This window comes from Dermochelys coriacea, chromosome 9 (genome assembly GCF_009764565.3).
Source record: "Dermochelys coriacea isolate rDerCor1 chromosome 9, rDerCor1.pri.v4, whole genome shotgun sequence".
NCBI lineage: Eukaryota > Metazoa > Chordata > Testudines > Dermochelyidae > Dermochelys > Dermochelys coriacea.
In genome coordinates, this window is record NC_050076.1 from 18,084,518 (window position 1) to 18,102,189 (window position 17,672).

Below are 17,672 nucleotides of genomic sequence, written 5' to 3' on the forward strand. Positions count from 1 at the left end.
CATTTATTGTATGTGTGTTTAGCCCTATGCCCCTTCTTTTTACTCTATCTTTTGGCCACCTTCAGATTCCTCCAGTCTCATGAAACTTGTCTGTCTTTCTATTGATGGCAACATTTCCCCACAAGACGTGGCCCTTCCAAATGAGCTGTAGCTCATGAAAGCTTATGCTCAAATAAATTTGTTAGTCTCTAAGGTACCACAAGTACTCCTTTTCTTTTTGCGAATACAGACTAACATGGCTGCTACTGTGAAACCTGGTTTACCCTCTCTTGGGTTAGGATAGGGGTTGGTCCATGCTAAATCTCTGCTCTCTTGAAGGCTTTATTTCCACCTTAAAGAGAGAGGAGAGAGAGAGAACGAGCATGCATTAATCTGCCACATTATTTTTTCAATTTTACTTCTGTTTTTAAAACATCTTAAACTTATAGGTGCAGTCCTGGATTGATAAAATGCCACCTGTCCAAAAGCAAGGGTTTACTGTAATTCATTGGTGTTCAGTAGATTTCACCACACAGCACATAAAATTCCATTTGTCCTAAGACGGATTTCAAGAGTCCAGGAGTATACTTTTCACAGGGTTATCTCATTGCATGCATCAAGGAAATCTCCATACACAAAAAGGGACATCAGGTGTGCTTCATCTTAAACAAATGTTCAGCTGGGCTGGACAAGAGACCAAGTCACCTAGTGTACAAATAATTAGGGCTTCTGATGTTTGGTTTCAACTGATAAATGCCAATAAGACAACTCCAATTCAAAAAAAATTTTGTCTACCCAAAAAAACCTAGAAAAACACTGGAAATGGTTACTTGTAGCTAAGGGTGTGTCTATATGGAGCAGTGATGCTTAGGACAATGTGATTTCTAAAGCACACAAAGTGGTCCATGTAGACCAGAGGTGGGCAAACTACGGCCCGCGGGCCAGATGTGGCCCGCGGGACCGTCCTGCCCGGCCCCTGAGCTCCTGCCCCAGAAGGCTAGTCCCCAGCCCCTCCCCCGCTGTCCTCCCTCCCCTGCAGCATCAGCTCACTGCTCTGTGGGCGCAATGCTCTGGGTGGCAGGGTTGTGAGCTCCTGGGGCAGCGTAGCTGCAGAGCCTGGCCTGACCCAGTGCTCTGTGCTGCATGGTGGCGTGGCTAGCTCCAGCCAGGCGGTGTGGCTGTAGTGCCGCCAGCCACCGGTGCTCCAGGCAGTGCAGTAAGGGTGCAGGGAGGGTTGGGTAGAGGGCGGGGAGCTCCTATCCGGGGATGTGGATAGGAGTCGGGGCAGTCAGAAGGTGGGGAACAGGGGAGTTGAATCAGAACAGGGGTCCTGGGGGGACAGTCAGGAAGGAAGGGGGGTTGAATGGGGCAGCAGGGGGCAGTCAGGGGCAGGGGTTCTGGGGGCGGTCAGAGAGAAGGGGGTGGATGGGGCAGGGGTCCTGGGGGGGCAGTCAGGAAGGAGAGGGGTTGGATGGGGCAGTGGGGGACAGTCAGGGGCAGGGGGTCTGGGGGCAGTCACGGAGAAGAGGTGGTTGGATGGGGCAGGGGTCCTGTGGCGGCAGTCAGGAAGGAGAGCGGGGGTTGGATGTGGCGGTAGGGGGGAGTTGGGGCAGGGGGTCCGCGGGCAGTCAGGGGACAGAGAGCAGGGGGTTGGATGTGGTAGGGATTCTGGGGGGGGCATTGGGGGCAAGAAGCAGGGGGGGTTGGATGGGAGCGGGGCGGGTCACGCCTGGCTGTTTGGGGAGGCACAGCCTCCCCTAACTGGCCCTCCATACAATTTCTGAAACCCGATGTGGCCCTCAGGCCAAAAAGTTTGCCCGCCTCTGATGTAGACCCTGCTGGTGTGTTCCCTAGTTTGCTTTAAAATAGTGCCATTTGAAACAGTACTATGTTAAAGTGCACTAGGAAACATTACATGGAGACTACTCAATACAACATATACGCAAGAGAAAGTCCCAACAGCCCCTCCGTCTCCCCTCCTCGATTTTTTGGACATCCACATAAAATTTTAAAATTACTAAAAATAACCTCCATCTCCCAAATTAATAACCCCCACAAAACAGAAGTCCTACATAGAATAAATTGTCTTCATATGTGCAAATGTGTCCCACTAGAGTCTGGCTTAAGCAATGATAAGAGGTTGCTTCTTACTAATAGCTAACACTAATTCAATTGTGCATCTGATGAAGTGAGCTGTAGCTCACGAAAGCTTATGCTCTAATAAATTTGTTAGTCTCTAAGGTGCCACAAGTACTCCTTTTCTTTTTGCGAATACAGACTAACACGGCTGCTACTCTGAAACTAGTTCAATTACATTTTTTAGTTCATCTGGCAGGGGCTTGAGGATGTGGTGCCGAAGGTATTCTTTCCTCACTGATGACTGTGGCAGCTGTATTCTTGCAGCCATGTATCCAGATCTCTGAACACAACAAGACCATGGTCTATCCATGTCCCATGTTGAAAAACAAACCTCAAAACTTACAATTGTGGGCAGTGAGGAATTCACTGATATCATCTGTCATATGATGCTTTTCCATTTTTAAGACTCCTACATGGTGCTGTTTAGGAACTGGCATATACAACAGAATGTGAAAGAGTTTGAGGTTGAGCGAGGAGGATTCCACCATTACAAGAAAGGAATTTTGTGTTCAAAATATTCCCTTTAAATGAAAGTAATGATTTAAAGAGCTTAACAGACCTGTCAGTGTATAGTGACAGAAACTGAAGACTGAAGCTTCAAGGAAAATTCAGGAAGGCAGAATTAAACAGCCCCACCTGGAATTTAGCCAGAATAGTGCATTTATTCCCTATTTCTGCAAAAAGTGACGACATATGACAATAAATGGTCATACTTGGGGTTTATTGGTCATCCACAATTCATCACCTACAGCAGCCCAGTGCCCTTTACTTCCATGCCAGGGCTTTCATTCAGTACTGACTGAAAGGAAAGATTACCACTCACTGAGATACCTTTAGAAGAACTTTTTGCACTGGGTTTTTCATCTAAGTACTGACCAGACTTGAAACTATTTATCTGTTAGATCTAACAAGATCTCAGATTCAGGCTATATGGCTGAAGGCAAGATTAGTAACATCCTTACTTGGCAAACATTCTCTTTCCTTGAAATACTTTTTGCAAAGAATAAAAAAAAGTCTGATGCATCTTTATGGAAGTTTTTAAAAAGTTAAACTGTGGGGGAGGGAGAAGAGGAGGATCCAAATAATAATTAAAAAACCAATAACTCTGCATCTTTTCTTTTTTGACAAAGAGAGAGGAGAAATGTGTTATTTTTCTGCGAGTAGAATACTGGAGGCTCGATGCCTTTGCAATGCACTTGTAAGGAGGATGTTGGCAATCACTTAGAAGACAGAGAGAGACCAATGTAGAAATAATGAGAGGCAGCAACCCACAAGCACTACACACCATGATAGCAAGGATGAGTATATGCTTGACAGGAGGATAACATCTTCTCAAGAAGATGGAATGGATTTCAATGAAGAAAAAAGATAATTGATTCAGATGGTGGAACTATGTGCCGGGAGACAGGGCAATCAGACAACAGTTAGCACACACACACACAAGGGAGGAACAGTGGCGCATTATGGGTTGACTATAGTTCAGTGGTGGATGTATGCACAAAACATATAGTTAAGAGTATACACCACTTAGTGGAGATATGTGTGATCAAGATGTCACACAGGAAACATGTTTAACCTAATGATAGAGGATGGCAATAGCTACTTTTTAATCTGTTCGTAATATGGAATATTCTGAATAGTGGGGATGAATTCAACAGTCTTTTAACTCACTGTTACATAGTTGTGAAATTCTAACCAGGGCCTTTCAAAGGGAAAGTTGTCAAAGAGAGATTAAATGCAGAGAAGGTCATTTATATTCTGATATTTCTATTCAGTACAGTATTTTAAGCCTTTTTAGACCATTATAAAAATTATCAGGAAATCATTGCTTTGGGATTGTGGGTGGGACTACTTTTACATGGCTTGTTCATTGGTTGTTAGAGGGTAGGGTTAATGTTTTGACCAACAGCTACTTCTGCTGGGGAGAAATAATAGTACTTTATTTCTTTGGCAGTTTCTTGATCAGAACTGATAGTTGACATTCCCAGGCACTGTATATTTATATATGTATAAATATATCCAGAACTGCATACTTCCAATAGGCTTTTTTGTTTTCTTCTAAGTAAAATAGGGGTTTGGGGAAGACACCCAAAAACCACAATGAAGAATAGCAGTGAAAAGGGGGGGGGTATATGGTAGGATGCGTGTGCAATTATCATTTCTGTGCACAAATGATAGTGCTCAAAATTGTGGAGGCAGAAATACAAGCTAGGTCTTAACGTTTGTCCCTGAAAGTCAATGAAATCTTCAGGTTATTTTCTGCCTTGCTGAGAGAGAGTTATGCATCCAAATCACTGTGCACCGAGATGAGAATTGCTTTAAAACACTGATATAGGGTTAAGGCTAGCACTTAAATTCAGGAGGTTATTTTGGATGCCAATGTTGCCAGTGTATAAATATTGTAATGTACTTTAATGTTACTTCAATTAGCCTGCATAATGTCATGAAAATACAATACTGAAAGCATCAAATAGAAAACTGCAGAAGTCACCACAGAGGAATACTTAGAAACCAAATTCTACAACAAAAGCTGGGCATAAAACATTGCTAGCCACAGACAATTGAGCAGACTTCTCTTATCCTATTATTTAAGAACCAAAGACAGTAAGTAGGCTGGTAAATGAACAAATTTGCCTGATAAAATCCATTTCATATGTGGATTACAAGTTTTAGAGAGCAATTGAACAGCATTTTTATTCCAAATCAGATGTTTAAGGCATTTTTATGATTGCAGAATTATCTTGTTTTAGAAGATGCCTAAAAACATCATTGAACATGTGTCAGGATGTCGAGTGCAGAAGGTGGGGGCCCCCAAGGATTCTAAAAATTAATACTGGCCACTCCAGGCTTGTATTAAACTCCCAAGGTCAGAGAAAAGCTGTAACCTTGGATGGGTAGATGCTGCCACCATCCAAGTGCAAAACCCCTTTGAGAACCCAGGAAGGCGCACTTGGGAATTTCTTCCTGTGGGGTACCCTCAAGCCCTTTCACCCCCCTTCCAGGAAAGAGCTGAGAAAGAAAAAACGGAAATCAGCTGTTGCCACCAGCTAATTAAACAATATGTGCACAAACCTCTTAAGACACAAAAATCCAATTTTATTCTTAAAAAAGGTAATTTTTATTAATAAAAACAAAATAGAAAGAAAATACATCTGGGAATTTAGGCTTCTACTAGATTTAAAAAAAAATTACAAGGATTAAGCATCAAGAATAGCTTCCTTGAGGTCCGGCTTAAAGGTTACAAGCAAAACAAAAGCACCTGGGGTTAGCATAGAGGAATCCACAAGCCATAAAGAAATAGAAGGAATAAACCTAATCGCATCTTCCTAGACATTTCCTGATCTACTTACATATCTGGGGTTTTAGAGGAGTAGTTTCTAGGTATGACACCGATGATTTTTCATACCTGCCCCAAGCGTCTCACAGCATAACTGCTCCCTGTCTGCCTCTCCCCAAGAACAGACAGACAGAAAAGGGGGAGTCTTGTTTCAATTTTTAAAAAGTTCTAGCCTTCCCATTGGCTCTTTTGGCCAGATGCCGACTCGCTTCCTTTTACTTATGCATAGCAGGGAGACTTTTTAACCCTTTTACAGCTATATCAGTTAGAGAACAGATACTAAGAGGAATTTTATAGCTACTGGCTGGGTGTCCCTAAAAGGGAGCCCGTCCTACTTCATTTATCACAACATGATTTGAGCTTTAATGAATATTTTGAACATATTACCAATATGGAGTAAGACAGGAAACATGTAAAGAAAAATGCATTTATAGAGTGGAAAATGGCAAGTTCTAGAGATAGTGATTAGACCAGTAGTTCTCAGATTTTTTAATATCACACCCTACTTTTATTGAAGCAAATGAGCTCAGGATTCTCCTTCATGCATGCTGGAGGAAACTAACATATAGTGATTGTTATAAGGACATAGTACAGTACATACAACAGTCAGGGCGTTGGGGTCTGGAGAGTTTGACCGAGACTGAAAATGAAAAATGGCTTGTGACTTGAGAAGAGCAAATCCAAAGGGGCACAGGCACAAAGGAGAACCAAGAATAGGGTGTTCCCATTTGACATCCCTTCCTGCCCTGAGGCAGCCATCTTCTTCCTACCCCTCCCTTATAGTTGTAGTCTGGCTGAGCAGCAGCATGGAGAACAGAGTACAGAGGATGGCAGACTCTCCCTGTCCTCAGTGCACATACTATAGCAACCCCTGATTGCCAGGAGACGCCATTGTATAGGAAACACAGCTCAGTCTCAGAAGCCCAGCTGGATGGATGAGAAACTTTAGTTGGAGCTGAAACAAGGTTACAGAGGAGCTTACAGAAAAACTCAGGACCCAAGCTGCATTTTCAAAATTGTAAATTAAGGAGACAGTCAAGAGTATCAGCCCCCCAAAATCCAGCCACTCAGACATTGCCAAGGACCCAAAGGTGGGGACAGAGTATGTTGTAGGGAGGCTTTCTCAGAGAAATGGGAGGTTTAAATCTGGTTTGAGCCTCTCAGTCACTTGATGATCTTAAGTAAGTCAGTTTATCTTCTTATGCTTTATTTACCCAAATGTAAAATTGGGTAGGAGGCGGAATCTAGTGAAAACCAGATGCTGTATTGGAGCTGAGAAGTTATAAGTAAATATCCATGTAGTTTTGTCACTCAGGAATTCTCACAGACAGATATTTCTGCCAGATGGAAAATGGTATATTAACATTTCAAGATCTGCAAACTAGATTTGGATTCAAATTTGTATTAACATATATTGACTGCTAAGGGCATAATGCAATACATACAATATACTAGCCTTTACTGGGACATATTTCATTGACATGGTGCTTGTTCCTGTGCTCAGGACGTATTTGGATTCAAATACAATTCACTTGCTGTTGAAAGCAGCTTTGATTTATCATATTGTATTTATAAAACCTACCTCTGTGTTCTAGGGTTGAGAGTAACTCAAAGGTTATTGCACTGAATTAAATGAGAAAGCTAAAATGTTATGGTCAACTCAGGACTCTTGCAACCAGCAGAGAAATGGGGTGTTTGAGCTGTGGTGAGGAGGATAGCACACAGTACTGGCTGGAAGCCCACAGCTTGCAACTAGGGAGCGCACACAGCTCTACTATGGCTTCCTCTGTTTAACTGTACAACGGTAGAGGAAATGGATCCCTGTTCTGTACACTCCCAACCTCAATGCTTCTGCACAGGAGCAGCCATAATTTGGTCATTGTTGTCTTACAATAGAACAGATAGCAACTGAGAATTAATATTGTGCTCTTAGACCAGTTTCTGCAGCCTCTAGTCAGGCAAATGAAGTCAATCGGAGCTTTGCCTGAGTAAAGACTACTACATTATACCCTGTTTGTGAATTTCATTAAATGACTAAGACCTTAGATTATGAAAACTACTCTATTAACTGACATATCGTAATGAGTTTTGTATCATTCAGGTGTATTATGTATACTGTATTTACAGGAATTATATCATAAGAATTTACATACATAGTTGCATTATAAAAACAACAATTTCACAAATGGGATTCAACTGTCAGTAAGAGAGTTTTAGACTTGGTCTATACTACAAAAATCCACATTCCTCAGTGATACAAGTATGCCGACCTAACTCCCAGTGGTGAACGCGCTATGTCAAAGGGGAAGTTTCTCCCAGTAACATAGCTACCACCTCTCAGGGAGGTAGAGTATTAAAGTAGACGGAAGAGCGCTCTGCCTTCAACTTGCCGCATCTTCACTAGACCCACTAAATCGATGCCCACTGCATCAATCACAGCAGTGCCAATTTAGCTGGTAGTGAAAACAAGCCCTAAGTTATACAGCGGTGCAGCTACACGGATGCAGCAGCACCTCTGCAGCATTATACGTTTAGACAAGCCCTTAGTCTCTTTTTAGAATGATATTTTGGGAAGCAAGATAAGAGTCAGAGGCCAAATGTGAAGTTTTTCGTGCTCATGAAAGTCAGTGACTGATGGCAATTGTTAAGACAATCATAAAAAAAAAGGCAAGATTAAAGTCAATCCCTATTGAAGCTTCATTACGTACCACCCTATTTTGTACCTATAATATTCTTCAGAATAGAGGTTGAAAATCAAGCTGTGTGAATTGGGACTTATCTACACGGTGATTTAGATCTAGTCTACACTACACAATTAGGTTTACACAAGGCAACTTAAGTCAACCTAGCTATGGATGTGTCTTCACTTAAATTTAGCTCCTGCCGATGTAAGTGTCCCGCTATGCTGACTTAACTAAAGTAACTTAGATTGACTTACCTCGTTAGTGTAGACCAGGCCTTAGTAAAGACACTGCCTACACCAATGGGAGAGCTCCACCTCCCCAAGAGATGGTAGCTATGTTGATAGGAGAAGCTTTCCCATCGACATAGCACTTTCTCCACTGGAATTTAGGTCGGTGTAACACAACCTGCCCGAGCACAGAAGAGTCACGGTCAATGTAGTTGCATCAACAACTGCCCCTGTGGTGGATTTCTCAACTTCAAATTGATTCCCAACTGAACAATAATCTGGCATTGCAAGTTTCCACAAGGCAATCACCACTCGCTTCTCAACTGCCAGCGCAGTTTTCATTATGGTGTCCCCGCACTGAAGAGCTGGGGCAAGTTGGCACACAGATCCAGAAATGGGGCTTTGTGCATCCAAAAGTTGTGCAGCCACTACTAATCATGCCAAACCTGGATGACAATGCAATCCCACCAGTCAGTGTTTGTTTTTCAGGTCCAAAACTGGCACTCCACCAGCTACTCTATGAATGCCACCAACAACCTTGAATCATTTCTTTCTATGTCCTACAGCAATCTAGCCTTCAAGGAATCATCATGTTCCCTGCGGCTCCTCAAATACTGCAGGGTCATGTACCCTGTGCTTACCCGTGCTTGCACTGTTATCACGAGTGTTGCAGAGCTGTGCAGGCTACAAGCTTCTGCAGAGATAGAGGACAGCGAGGGTTTGTGGGGATTTTTGAAAAGAAGGCATGAAATATTATGGGATGCTAATGAAATTATGGGATGTAGAACACTGCGTTATGCTCCCAGTCACACCTCCATGACTCATTTCGGCCCCCCCAGACATTGCAAAAACTCCCCTGCGTTGGATGGTGGCGAGTTGCACAGTGGGATCCCAATCCACAGCGCGCTGCACTCTACATCAATACAAGCACTCCTGGCAAAGACATGCATGGCTGACACAAGGAGCCAAGTATGCACACACACAAGTGGTATAATAACTGAGGGGGCTGTATGCCAATGTAACTTAGGTCGACATAATTTTGCAGTGTAGAAATGGCCTCAGTGATAAAGACCATGTCTACAAACCAAGTGGAAAAAAAAAAGATACACAGTATTCTGCAACATCCTTTTGCTTATGGTTTAGTGCTTTGGGAGAAAAACATACATATCTGTGTTCTGATCTAGGGTATATCAAAAACTGTAACACTGCTCTAACACTGACAAATAGAAGGGCAAACAAGGAGAAATCAACGAATGCAGTCCTGTCATGACAGTCTTGATTTCTATGAGATTCTTCTGTAACTAAAGACATGTATAAAGAAGCTTTTCTAGGTCTACTCTCTGGTTTTAAACAACATTAAATTTGTGCCAAATAGCTGAATCAGTTTCCTTCAAACCACGTAAAGAAGTGTTCATATTACTCCCCCTAACGAATTTCAGAGAATACACTTAGTAAGTCTCTTACCACAATCCATTAAGAAATAGAGAAAATAAATGCCACGCAGTGCACTTTAGCTGGTTATGTACAATAATTGGAGAGCCTCCCCCTGCCTGTTTATTCCTTATCTGTGGGATAAACCCCATAGACATGTGTTCTAGATTCTCAGCTTTCAACTTTAAAAATAAGTTCTTTCTAGCGCTCAGGGTTGCAGAGTTAACCTTGAAAACATTAACCAAATGTAAACCAATGCAGTGTGATCTTTCTGAGTCTGCAGAGAGCCTAAAACAATAGCTCACAGAGATGCAAATGGTCCCATTAATCTCAGTCAGATCCCCATGGACTCCACAATTCCACATCCACACATGTTGGCAGTTTCCCAAGATGTCATGGAATTCAGTATTGCTGCAGCTAGGCTCAACAGCACGCAGCAAAGACCCAGGGAGACGTGCCCCTAAAGCTGGCTACAAGCTTCCCAATTATTTGGCACACCTGGTAGGGAACGTAAGTTCTGAGCCAGGCTGTCTGGACAAAATGGCAACAGCTGACTACTGTGACATGGGCCACCTGGAGATCATCAAAAATAATCACTGTTGAAAAGAATCATGACTAATTTCATGTCATTGAATACATTCAGCTCCGAGCATCGGGGGTGTGTAATTTTGTATGGGTAAAGGATCTTTCATGGTGATAGAATAAACTAACAAAGCCATAGAATTTAGGGGTGCTTACTGAGGAATGATCCACAGAGTCCACAAAGCTCTGAGTAAGGGTGAAATATAGGTGACTTTCCTGTTGTCTTGCCACCTTGCTTGTTGTCTTTTTGTTGGCAGGGTGATCAGACCTAATCTCTTCTCTGCAATGAACTCAAGGATACGTACAGTAGGGACCAGGAGGTCTTTCACAGCTCCAGTTACTATTATTCTTTGATTCCAAAAATATTGACAATAACTACAAAAGTATATGTAATTTGCAAATCCATTTCCTCCTGAGTCATCCTTTATTTTCCGTTTTATCCTAGCTGATTTACAAAACTAGCTTTGTGACTAAACAGTTTTACTAAGCCTTGCATTAACATGTAGAGTATATAGTATATTCTGTTTGTTAGATCCTCCAGCATCTTGATTTTAAGCAGGGTAATAATGGGGCTAGCAGTACTGCTAACCCAGTCAGTCAGAATATTAAAAAATAAACTTGTAAATGCAGAGGCACACCTCAAAAAACTACCTTTTACTGGGTTAAATGTGCAGTGCAGATCTACTCCTCTCTCACTCTCATGCCTAAATATGTCCTTAAGGAACAAAGAGGGGGCAGAATATAGAAACTGCACATCAAATCACTGTTGTCCCCCTGAAAACCATGTTCCCTTTTCAGTGTATGTAGCTTGCTGAGCAAAGACACCATGATTCAGTATCTCTTCACTAGCTGACATTGCAAAATTCTCCATTATAAAGAAAAAAAAAACATACCACTGCAAAGCTACCAGGCTCCCCTTTCAAGACATTTCCTCTCTCTATTGAATTGTTTTCTTAAATCTGGTGTTTTTTCTACCCTTTCCAGCAAAGTGGTTTGAAGAGTTAAAACATTTCTTTTTGTTCCCAACAAACATCTTCTGCATTCTCCTTGCTAAAGTGCAGTGCACTCACCATCAGCTCAGAGTGCAGAAACCACAAAAAAGTTGCAAGGACTAAACAGGCTACAGTGATTAATGGAAGCTTGCTGCCTCTACTGGTGTGGAAGGCTGCCAAGTGCTTATCCAATTCATCTTGCCTTCCATGAGATACATATGGCAGAAATTTTATGTAGCAAGAAAAAGACAACTAATGAGTATATACCTTACAACTCTTGCTCTCCCTAACTCTTCCAGGAACTGTCACTATTTTAGGAAGAGCTATAATGAATTTCCAGCTGCTTCCATTATATTCACTCTAGTAACATATATGCCAATCAGTTCCTCAAGAACTAAATCAATTATTTTTGGTAGGGGGATATAATCCCAAATTTTATTACATATTTAACTTCTAGCAAAACACATTAAGAAATTCTGTATTTCCTCAATGGGAAGACATTTGTTTCAGAGGGATATCTTAATAACAACAGAAACTGAAATGAGAAGCATTTTAACTCTCAGAACTTCATGGCTGTAATTCTGTGGAAACAATCAAGTAAACAAATGAACACTATATCGCTTCTCTCTTTTGGCTCACACACCCTTCATCCCTGAGAACTTCATTCCCAAGTTTTGGAAGCAGCCTATTCTGTGTATGAATTTTCCAAATCTGATGCATTAAATCAAGTTTCAATGAATATCCCTTAGTGGGAGAGAGAACTTGGCTACTGATTATATGTAATAGTTGTTAACAATAGGTCCTCATCAAGGTTTGAATCTAAGACCATCAGCACCAAAGCCCAGAACTCTGGAACATGAGTTAAAGGAGTAACTCCAATAGCTGAAAACAGTGTTAGGCTGTTATCTTCTACATTGATTAGCCACTTGAGGGGGACAAGAGCCACACTTTATAAGCATGTTGTACACTTGAGGAAAAGCGGATTATTTTTCCACCAAACATTTTTCTTTTACCATAAAAATAATTGAAGAAAGTAGCACCAGGTCTACTGATAGCAGAGCTATTGAATCAGTACAAGAACACCCCAGCTTTTTCCAGTGCCTTATGGTCAGACTTCACATCAGTGTCCAATTTTCAAACCACTTTTCATAGAAGCCCCTTCTACCGCTTACTTGTCTGATCTGCACTGTGGGCATGACATCTTACAAACAACAACTCCCTGAGGCCAGGATAATTCATAATTAAGATAGAATTTTTTTCTAGCTAAGTCGACAGAGTCTAGGAAGCAATGTAGATTTCTAAGAACACTCTCTATTGTGTTCTGGAGCCTATTTCCTCTTCTGATATGATATCCTATCACCTGAATATTTAGACAAAATGGATGAGTTAAGGATGTCATTTCATCCTTAAATTTCAATTTCCTGGTTCATGTGGTTTTAAGCCCAATGTATTTTAGTAAATATGAATTTTGGTTGGTTGGTTATTGTTCATTTGAAGAATTTTGAAAAAGTATCTAAGGAATAAGTCTAAAAGTAGAAGGTTCTTAAAAAGTTCATAAATTATTTAACCAAGACTATAAAGGAGTCCTTCAAAAGATAGATGACCTGATAAATATTAAAAATACATCTTATTGTTCAAGTATTCTTGAGTCACTAGTGAGTCAGTGTTTCACCATGACATTGGGGATGCTGTGCTTTTTGCAGGTGCTGTCTTTCAGACTGTAACTGATGGCATAACCACTTACGGTCATTAGAGATCCCACAGAAATTTCTTAAAAGGAATGGTGCTAGTTCTGATGCTTTGGTCAAATTATACTACGAGAAATTATATTCCTACATATATTCTTCTGTTGCTTTAACTGGATAGATTATTCTAAGACAATGATTAGGAATCACTGCTGTTACTCTAATTATAATTTCACCATTAACTTCTGCTCTCCCCATCTCTTGTATCCACTTTTGGCTCTCCTCGTGTACTTCTCCTCATATACTTAGACTATAAAATCTTTGGGATAGCACCATCTTTTTGTTGTGTGTTCACAGTCCTCAGCACAATGGGGCCCCAAACCTTGTTTGGGGCCTTAACAAAAATATTCTTATATATATATATTGCTGCTGGCGCTATTGCAATGACTGCTGCATTCTACCCCAGTGGTGAATGCATTTCAGTGGTGGGAGAAGCAAAGCAATTGCTATATGCATACAGTCTATAAGTCCATAAAGTGCTTAAAGGCAGGTGAAAGATGGGATATAAACCAATAAATAATAAAATTAAATAATCAAGTCCTGAAAATTATGTTAACAATTTGGCAGACAACTACTAGCTGTCCCTGTACCCATCTAGGGAGCTCAGTCTCTGCTTAGAAGGTGTCACATATGTTTGGAACCTCCCCCCCCCCACACACACACACACACATACATTCTCACTCGCTCATACTGGTTGCTAAAATGGAGAAGGAGCTTTCCTCCCCTCAACCCCGTGTTGTCCCCACAGTATTTTAGCTGATGTGAAGCAGGTGGTCTCAGCTGCTCTGCCTGTCCCCTCATTCTCTTGGCTACTGCAAGATGACTGGAGAAGGGCAAACATTTTAAAAAGGGGAACAAAAAGGACCTGGGGAATTATAGAACAGTCATTCTAATTTTGATATCTTGAAAGATACTGGAACAAATTATTAAACTATCGAAGTATAAGCATCTAGAGGATAATAGGGTCATAAGGAATAAATAATATGAATGTCAAGAACTAATCATACCCAACCAACTTAAATTACTTCTTTGACAAGGTTATTAATCTAATGGATGGGGAAAGCTGTAGTCATGACATATCTTGATTTTGGTAAGCCTTTTGACACAGTCCCACATGACATTCTCATAAGCAAACTGGGGAAGTGACATTACTATAAGGTGGGTGCACAACTGGTTGAAAGACCATACTCAAAGAGCAGTTATCAGAGGTTTTCTCTCCGACGGGGAGGGTATATCTAGTGGGGTCCCATGGGGGTCAGTCCTGGGTCCACTACTGTTCAATATTTTCATTAATGAGTTGGATAAAAGGAGTGGAGTGTATGCTTATAGGATTTGTGGATGACACCAAGCAGGGAGGGGTTGCAAGCACTTTGGAAGAGAGGATTAGAATTCAAAATGACCTTGACAAATTGAAGACTTGGCCTGAACTGATCAAGATTAAATTCAATAAAACAAATGCAGAGTACCTCACTTAGGCCTTGTCTACACTATGAGGTAACTCGACCTAAGTTACACGAACAACATAATTGGAGTAGATATATCTTTGATCGACTTACTACAGTGCCTACACTGCACTGCGTCAACGGGAGACACTCTCTCATCAACTTACTTTACTCTTCTTGTTCCAGTGGAGTACCGGAGTCGATCGGAGAGCATTCTGCCATCAGTTTAGTGGGTCTTCACTAGATCTGCTAAATAGACACCTACTGCATCCATTACAGCTGTGCCAATCTACCAGTAAGTGTAGACATGGCCTTAGGAAGGAAAAAAAATCAAAACGTACAACTACAAAATGGAAAATAACTGGTGAGGTGATACAATTGCTGAAAATGATTTGGGGATTATATTGAATGCAAATCAACAATGAGACAGCTGTAAAAAAGATTAATTTAGGGGTGTTTTAACAGGAGCGACATATGTAAGACATGGGAGGCAATTGTCCCATCTACTCGGCACGGATGAGCCTTCAGCTGGAGTACTGTTTCCAATTCTAGGGGCTGCACTTTAGGAAAGGTGCATACATTAGTAATAGTCCAGAGGAGACCAACAAAAACTATAACCTGACCTATGAGGAAAGTTTAAAGGAACTGGGCATGCATATTGAATCTTGATAAAAGAAGACAGCGGGGGACCTGATATCAGTCTTCAAATATGTTAAGGGCTATTGGAGAACAATTGATAACCATCCTTTTTACATATCCACTGAAGGGAGGACAAGAAGTAAAGAGCTTAATCTGCGGTAAGGGGGAGATAGGAAGTTTTTCCTAACCTGACTTTAAGAGTAGTTAAGTTTTGAAACAGTACCAAAGGAGGCCATGAAATTCCCATCCCAGGAGGTTTTTAAGAACAGAATTGACCCAGGACCTATGCAACTGCGTAGGGCACCCAAAAATTTGGAGCACCACCTGGACCATAAGTGCCAACTTTTCATCTTGCCAGGGGGTGCTCGACCCCCGCCCTCTGCATCAAGCTCTGCCCCCACTCCACCCCACCTCTTCCCACTCCTGCCAGCCTCTTCCCCACCTCCTCCCCTGAGCGCGCCCTATCCCTGCTCCTCCCCCCTCTCCCAGAGCTTGAATGCCATGAATCAGCTGTTTGCGGTGCTCCGGATATGCTGGCAGGGATGGAAGGTGTTGGTAAGTGCGGGGCCACCAGCATGCGAGAGGCGTAGGGGGAGGGGGTTGAGGAGGGGACCTTGGCACCGGTGGGTGCTCTGCACTCACTAAATTTTCCCCATGAGTGCTCCAGCCCTGGAGCACCCATCCACAGAGTCCGCACCTATGACCGGGACAGCAGGTAAGAGCGGGTTGGCTCCCAGACACCCAGCATGCGCTGCAATCTCCTTACTAGACAGAAGGCAAGGGCCATATTCACAGAGCCGAATGCATCGCTGTAGGGGCACCAGTTTAATAATACTACACAGGGCCCCATATATCCCAAGGATGGCCCTAGATGGACCAACCGCTCTCAGGGATGGTTTATGTTTACTTGGTCCTGCCTCTTTGCAGGGGGATGGACTTGATGATACCTTGACATCCCTTCTAGCCCTACATTTCTATTGTTCTGTGATTCAGTGGGCTTTGAATAATGTTCTTGAAGAGATGGTCCAAATTTTAGAAGCAGAGACAATGTCAGGCTTACTTTCCAATAGTACCAATGCCTATAAAAGTTGTCTATTACATATAGCAGCACATACACAAATAACAAACATCATAGCTGATTGTTTCCAATTTTTATGGCTTGATTCATCAAGAGAAATTTATGAAATACTCCCTAGACAAAAAATTACCTCAATCTTTACGCTGATAGACTGTTTCAGGGCATATTTGTGAATGGCCTAGGGAACAATAATTAAGCATTAAACTTGATGAATGGCAGCACTTTTTTGAAAGCCAGTCATTAAAAGCAAACAGAGAATTACCTGCCTCATTGTTTAACAAGATCTATTAAAATAAAAGCATGAAATAGGAACCCTGGAGGAAAAATCATTGTTCATCAAATATTATATAGATAATTTTGCTTTTTGCATAGAGAGTCTAAGCACCCACTCCCAGTTTCTAAAGCTTGAAGGGGAAGGTCTCATTGCACGCATTTTTTTTTAAGAGTACAAAGCTTGCATTGTAGCTAAAAAGTCAGAAGACATTTCAGAGACCAATGACCTGTATATCTAAAACTCAGAAGAGGATATAATGATTTGGGAGACAATTGCATAGGGTTTAGCTTCCTGGGAATATCTGATTAAACCAAAATTACCCGGTATAACATGTCAACATCCCAAACATGAGTATGGATAGATAACCCTGAGGCATATTTAGACATAATGTGCAGCGTAATCTTTGTTCAATTAGGGTTTTTTCTGTCCATTTATATTAAACATTACACTTTTATGTCTATTGTCCCCAAGACCTTTCCAGTACTAATCAGCCAAAAGATTTTTATCCATCACTCTTGCAATTATAAATGTATAGTTATGTAAGTGGGCTGAAACTGGGAATGGAAACACATTTTAGCTCCCTTATAGCAAAACTGTTTTATCAGTCCATTACACAACAGGCTAAATAAATATCCAGAGAGATAACTGGCCCTTATCCAAACATCTGAATGAAAAATTCTATTTGTAAAAAAGTGGGTCTTTGTTCGGCTCATAAAGTCATGCCCAGAACTTCTGAAAAAAATCAAGCCACAATAGTTCCCCACGTCCCCAAAGGCTTGTATTTTTCTAACAAGCTACCAGGAAACACCAAGTGTATATCATTAGTTTGTGTAGCAAACATTATCTCCTGTAGGGACTTCTGTCCAGTGGTTAGAACAGAATCAGGAAATATTGGTTTAGCTACTGCCACTGCTACCAATTCACTGTATGACTTTAAAGATTTAACCTCTCTTTGCCACATTTTCTCTCATTTGTACAACAAGGATAAATAATACTTATCTTTCCCATAGGAAAACTGAGATTTATCTAATTAATGTTCGTAAAGTACTTTAAGATTAGAGGATAATAGGTAGTGTGATGGGGCAAGGCCAGATGGCTGTAGAAAAGTAGTGGGAGATAGATA

At 41.4% G+C, this 17,672-nt stretch overlaps 1 protein-coding gene and 1 long non-coding RNA gene across 2 annotated transcripts in view; both read right to left on the reverse strand.

Annotated features, from left to right (window-relative positions):
- LOC119861396 (multiple epidermal growth factor-like domains protein 6) overlaps positions 1-17,672 on the reverse strand; it is a 309,492-nt gene that overhangs the window by 215,427 nt on the left and 76,393 nt on the right. The window lies entirely within an intron of this gene.
- Positions 6,945-14,312, reverse strand: LOC122455774. The gene is made up of 3 exons (XR_006274235.1): positions 14,193-14,312; positions 9,954-9,960; positions 6,945-6,954 (listed from the first exon to the last, which is right to left on the reverse strand). It is a non-coding gene; the product is annotated as an uncharacterized LOC122455774 (long non-coding RNA).